This window comes from Homarus americanus, unplaced genomic scaffold (genome assembly GCF_018991925.1).
Source record: "Homarus americanus isolate GMGI-L3 unplaced genomic scaffold, GMGI_Hamer_2.0 scaffold44915, whole genome shotgun sequence".
Taxonomy (NCBI): Eukaryota; Metazoa; Arthropoda; class Malacostraca; order Decapoda; family Nephropidae; genus Homarus; species Homarus americanus.
The window spans coordinates 709,321-715,736 of record NW_024730529.1 but is presented as its reverse complement, the minus strand read 5'-3'; positions in this window follow the sequence as shown (position 1 = coordinate 715,736).

The following is a 6,416-nucleotide window of genomic DNA, read 5'->3' as shown; positions in this document are numbered from 1 at the left end:
CAATAGTTAATTTTACCTATAATGACTTATGCGTATTAAGGCGGCGGTACAGTGGACGTAGATAAGATGTGGCTAGGACAGAAGCGATTACTGTAGACGGGGAATGGGGACTTATTGTGGTTACTGCCATCATCACTATCTTTATCATCACAATCACCACAATAACCAAACACTCATCACCAATATTCGAACCCGTGTACATACAGTCACCTAACCTGATACTAAAACCATTTACCCACCATCCTCCCTCCACTCTCTCTCTCTCTCTCTATCTCTCCCACCTTCCTTCCTTCCCTCCCTCCCCAACACAACTCGCTGGCTGGGTCTTCCTTCTTTAAAAATTCGCACTCACGAAATATCACATTTTGCACCATTAAACACAACAGCGCCACAGCGTAACCCTCAGATTTACACTGCTCGGATTTTGCGCTATCTTTTACAAACATTTTTTTTTTCAATTATATATATATTTTTTTTTCACTGTGGCAATTCCGTTTATTCCATTTTCTCTCTCTGATATTATACAACCTGGACCATTATTTCCGGTTCTATAAATACTAGGAATTTATTTATTTACTTATTTATTAACTTGTTTATTTATTTATATGTTGTGTTTGATATTATTCAGTTACAGTCACAGGGAATAGTCAGTCGTCATGTGGAGTTGGTCGGCCCAAAGTACACATAAACGTTGTGATTATTATGAAATATATTGAAAAACATAAAAATAAAATATACGAGTATTAATAGTTTAGTTTGCCTTCAATAGAAAATGGTTCATCTTGAAAAATAAATTAGTTTCTCATCTTAACGAATATAATAGTCACCTTCCACAAAATAAATGTCTCCTCTAAAATAAAAAAAAATACCTTAAAATAATCTCCCCAAAAGCAAATAATCTCCCCAATACAAAATAATTTCCCCTAGAAGACAATAATCTCCCCCAAAAATAATCTCCCCATAAAAGAAAATAATCTCCCCTAAAACAAAATAGCTTATCCCCCAATAAAACAATAGTCTCCCAAATATAAACCATCTCCCCTTAAAGAAAATAGTCTACCAATAAAATACAACAATCTCCCCACAAAAAAGACACAAGTTTCTCCCCACTAAAAGAAAACTGGATACACATCACATCAAAATCGTTCAACGGGAAGTGTGAAATATTTATCGGGAATTTCGTTGTGTGATATCCGCGGCCAGGTATTGCATATGGTGTAAATCCCGAAGAGGGAGAGCGGGGTGCAGGGTGGGTAGAGGGGGGTATGTGGAGGGGGAGAGGAAGGGGGTGTGGAGGGGGAAGGAAGGGGGTGTGGGGAGGGGTGTGGGGGTGAGGGAGGACAGGTGGATAGATAAAAAAATATTAAATACTTTAATCCCCTCAAACAATATGACATTGCGAGGAGAATTCCGAAACACCTACATACACACATATATATACATACATACATACTATACACACACACACACGCGCGCGCGCGCACGCACACGCTTTTACTGTGAGCTTTTAAGCCAATTCTACATCAGTTTTATATCATGACATATTCTGACGGCACCACCCATATCTCTGTTAGAATTAATCCCCCTACAATAACACGCCAGGGGTTGAAATCCACACACACACACACACACACACACACACACACACACACACACACACACACACACACAAATGGATACTATATTCCACAGCGAAGTATGAAATTTGGCAGAAAAAAAGAGTAGTGTACAGTATATTAAATCGCTCTGCAGATATGAGAAAAAAAGGTTATTTAATTGTACAGTGAGGCATAAAATGGTAAAAAATATATATATTTCTCTCATAATTGTACAAAAAATTAACTTAAGTGGGTGAAGCTCTTAAGGCCATCCAAGGCCATTTCAGGACATTTCAGGACATTTATTTTAGTGTTTCGACTTAAGTTAGTAAGTTAGAAGCTTCTCTATCAACTTAGAAGAGCAACTTAAACTAAACACATGTCTTTGGGCTTCAGTTGAGGTAAAATTAATCATATGTTTCCATTTTGAAGGAAATTTAACATAGCTTAATTTGTGTTTCATTTACTAATATAACAATTGGTGACGTTACTTCATCCCCAGTTAAGAGGAAAATTTAACAGGAGTTTTTTTCAGTGTTTCAGTTAATAACAAACCAGTTAAAAGTGTTCCTTCGTCTCCAGTTAAGAGGAAAATTTAACATGAAAACCTTTTAAGAATCCTACACCAGACTCACAGTTTCCCCGTACAACACATAAAGGATTCGAAGGATGTGTCCCTCAAGTCCTGAATCCCTTAAAGGACAAGAGTCGCTGAGAATGACACATCCTCCCAGCCCCGACTTCTTACCGATGGGGATTACTACCGACAAACCGACACACCGACAGCAACTCTTGGCAAAAGTTATCTGAGTGTAATCATACGTGTCTTTCCTCTCTCTCTCTCTCTCTCTCTCTCTCCTTTATATATTTATCTATCTATCCATGTTTCTCCCTCTCAGCTGTTCTGTTTATCTCTCTCTCTCTCTCTCTCTCTCTCTCTCTCTCTCTCTCTCTCCATCACAACAGCATCCCCACCCGTCTGACATCTCCTCATACAGAAAATTTGTATATTCTTTTTCAAAACTGTCGCAGATGTCGCCTGTACAAACTTTTGATTGCCGCACGAACAAAGTCAGCCAGGCGGAACTCCCTCGTCATAAGCACATCAGCCAATAGATAGATAGATAGATAGATAGATAGATAGATAGATAGATAGATAGATAGATAGATATTTAGATAGATAGATAGACTAAGATCGACACAGATACAGTGACCCCCCAACACATCAAGCCAGAAAAACAAACTGACAGACTATGAGTCACTGCATCCACTCTGCGCCCCTGGTCACCCACACACAGACACACAGATGGTTAGGTTAGGTTAGGTTAGGTTAGGTTAGGTTGGGGGTCTATCAAGACTTGGGGTCTAATTAAACTGGGGCCTACGAGAACTAAGGTCAAATATGAGTTAGATCTATTATAAACGGGGAATTTTAGTAGTGGCCTATCATGACTGGGATCTAATTGGCCCGGAACCCATTATAACTGGTGCCTATTAGGACTGGATTCTACTTCATCTGGGGCCTATTAGAACTGGGGTCGAATAGTACTGGATACATTAGGACGTGGATCTATTAGGACTGGATTCTACTTCATCTGGTGCCTATTATAACTGGGGTCTAAAAGCACTGGGGCCTAATATAAACGTAGCCCATTATTTAAGCTGTGGAAGCCAGGCCCCACCCCACTCACCTGTCTTACCTGGCCCGGGTTTATGAATTAGGGAGCAGGAGAGACCTTAAATATGTATCTCTTGATGGGTAGAACGTCAGGGGAAAAGAAACTCTTATATTGTTCAAGGTGAGTAAAGGGGAGTGAGGGGAGTGGGGAGGGGAGGAGAGGGGGAGGAGGAGGAGGGGGAAAGGGTAGGGGAGGAAGGGTGTCAAAGAAAAAAGAGAGACAGAGAGAGAAACGCTTTCAATTATCAGATATGTTTTGATGAGGATATATAGCGGGTGGAGGTCCCATTGGAGAGAGAGAGAGAGAGGGGAGAGAGAGAGAGAGAGAGAGAGAGAGAGAGAGAGAGAGAGAGAGAGAGAGAGAGAGAGAGAGAGAGAGAGAGAGAGAGAGAGAGAGAGAGAGAGAGAGAGAGAGAGAGAGAGAGAGAGAGAGAGAGATTCAATCACCACAATACCTATTTCCCTATATTACATGGGACACACTCACAAAATCCCACTAAAAATACCACCTAACACAATACTCTAAAACAACGCTATCGGACGGTACTCGAACTGTGACTATGGTGAGCACAACCACACCTGACCAACACGATGGATAGGTGAACCACACACACACACACACACACACACACACACACACACACACACACACACACACACACACACACACACACACACACGTTTAATTAACAGAGCAATCCCCAGCTATAGGCCTTAGGAACCCCATATTTCAACTGTCTGAAAAAAAATAAGAGGGGTAAATCATCTCCTATTGCAGACATTGTTTACATTGTTGCTCCGAGGTGATTAGGTTGTCCTACGAGGGTGAAAAAGACAGAGGATGAGAAACAGGGAGACAGAGAGACAGAGAGACAGAGAGGAAAAAAAATAGCATTCCTTTTGTTCGTCATATTTTACTGGCGAATGAGTTGTCGTCATCAAGGCTTTGTTTTTTTAGGCCTCCCGGTTGTTCATAGGCCTAAACGTTTTAATTCTCATTTATTCTCTGGAGTTTTTCTAGTCAACCAGAAAAAGAGGTCGGGGGGGGGAGAGGGTTCGTCTGAGTGACTGTCTGTCGTGTGAGACGTTTTACCTAACAAATGGTACAGTGGATTGTGATTTTTGGTGACCCTGGTCCAGCCGCTCTATACAACCTAGGGAGTGATGTACGTCTTGTGTGTGTGTGTGTGTGTGTGTGTGTGTGTGTGTGTCACCCTCGTCGTCGGTGTTGTCAGGTCATCCATAAACCAATCGCCAGGTAACTTCCCCTACCTGGTCTCTCTCTCTCTCTCTCTCTCTCTCTCTCTCTCTCTCTCTCTCTCTAATTGCTGTCTATCTATTCATTATCTCTCTTATCTAGTTGCTGTCTAACTTTATATTCTCTCTCTTTATCTCAATACCTTTATCCCCCTCCCCTCTTTCCCATTTTTCCTTCCTCCGTTACATGCTTTACCTCCCCTTCCATTTTTCCTATCTACGTTTCTCGCCCCCTCCCCTCTCTTCTCTCCTCTTTCCCCATTTTTATCTTATGTTCCATGCTCCCCCCCTTTCCCTCCTCCCACTTCCTTCTTTGCTTCTTCCATTTCATCTCTGCTTCCTCTTCAATTTCCTCTGTTTTTCTTCCTTCCGTTTCATCCTTTCCTCTCTCTGCCTTCCATCTTTGTTTCTAGTTTCATTGTCCCATTTCTCCTTAATTTCTATTCCATTTTATTTCATTCCGTTTTATCTTATCCAGTCTATCCCATTCCCCTTTCACATTCTCCTCCCTATTCACTTTCATTTCCTTTCCTTCTCTTCCTCTTCTCCCTTTCATCTTTTTATTCCCTCCCTTTCATCTTGTCTCTCACTCCTCTTCCTCTTAATCTTTCTCTCTTTTACTTCATTCCCTTTTATTATTACACTCCTTTTTTCCTCTTCTCCTTAAGAACATAAGAACATAAGAATGGAGGAAACTGCAGCGGGCCTATTGGCCCATACTGGGCAGTCCCGTTTACACCCAACCCCTATTGCTCATATGAGCATCCAACCTATGTTTGAAGCTATTCAGCGAATTCGAGTTAATGATGATATTTGGTAACTTTTCCATTCATCCACTACTCTGTTTCCAAACCAGTGTTGACCTATTTCACGCCTAAATCTAAATTTGTCTAATTTAAAACCATTGTTACGAGTTTGCTCCTGGTTGGATAGTTTGAGTACCTTTGTAATGTCCCCTTTGTTTAGCCCTGACTTCCACTTATACACCTCTATCAGGTCGCCCCTCGCTCTACGTCTCTCGAGGGAGTGCAAATTAAGATGCTTTAACCTGTCTCTATACTCAAGGCTCCTAATGCCCGGGATTAGTCTTGTCATTCTCCTCTGAATTCTTTCCAAGGATTCTATATCCATTCTGTAATACGGTGACCAGAACTGAACTGCGTAATCCAGGTGTGGTCTCACAAGAGCAAGATACAGTTTTAGGATGACCTCGCTAGTCTTGTAACTAACACTTTTGTATGAACCCAAGTACTTTATTAGCCTTGTTACGAGCAAAAACACATTGTTTACTTGGCTTAAGGTTACTACTTATCATTACTCCTAAATCTCTCTCGCAGTCGGATTTCTCTATGGCATCCTTGTTCATCTGGTATCTGGTTTCCCTGTTTACATCTCCTATACTGAGTACTTTACATTTGTCCACGTTGAATTTCATCTGTCATTTTTCAGACCATTCGAAAAATTTGTCCACGTCTCTCTACATTATTCTCCCTTCTTCATTTTCTTCTTCCATTTTCCCTTATTCTTTGTCATCCTCTCTCTTTTCCCCTTCTTCCGTTTCATTCTCTTTTTCTCATCAATTCCTTCGCTTCATCCACATGTTTTTTCCTCTCTTTCTCTTTTCCTCTGTTCTCTATTACCGGGAAGAGGGAGGGGTAAGAGGGGCAAGGGAGAAAGAGGGGGGTAAAAGGAACAGGTAAGGGAAAAGAAGGGAGGTAACGAAGAGGAAGAAAAGAGGGGTAAGGGAGAGGAAGAAGGCAAGAGTAAGACGGGGGATAAAAGGAGAAGTGAGGAAGAGAAAGAAGGGAGGGGTAGGAGGAGGGTAAGGGAGAAGGAAGAGTAAGATAGGTGAAGAGGGAGAGGATAAAGGGAAAAATAAGGGA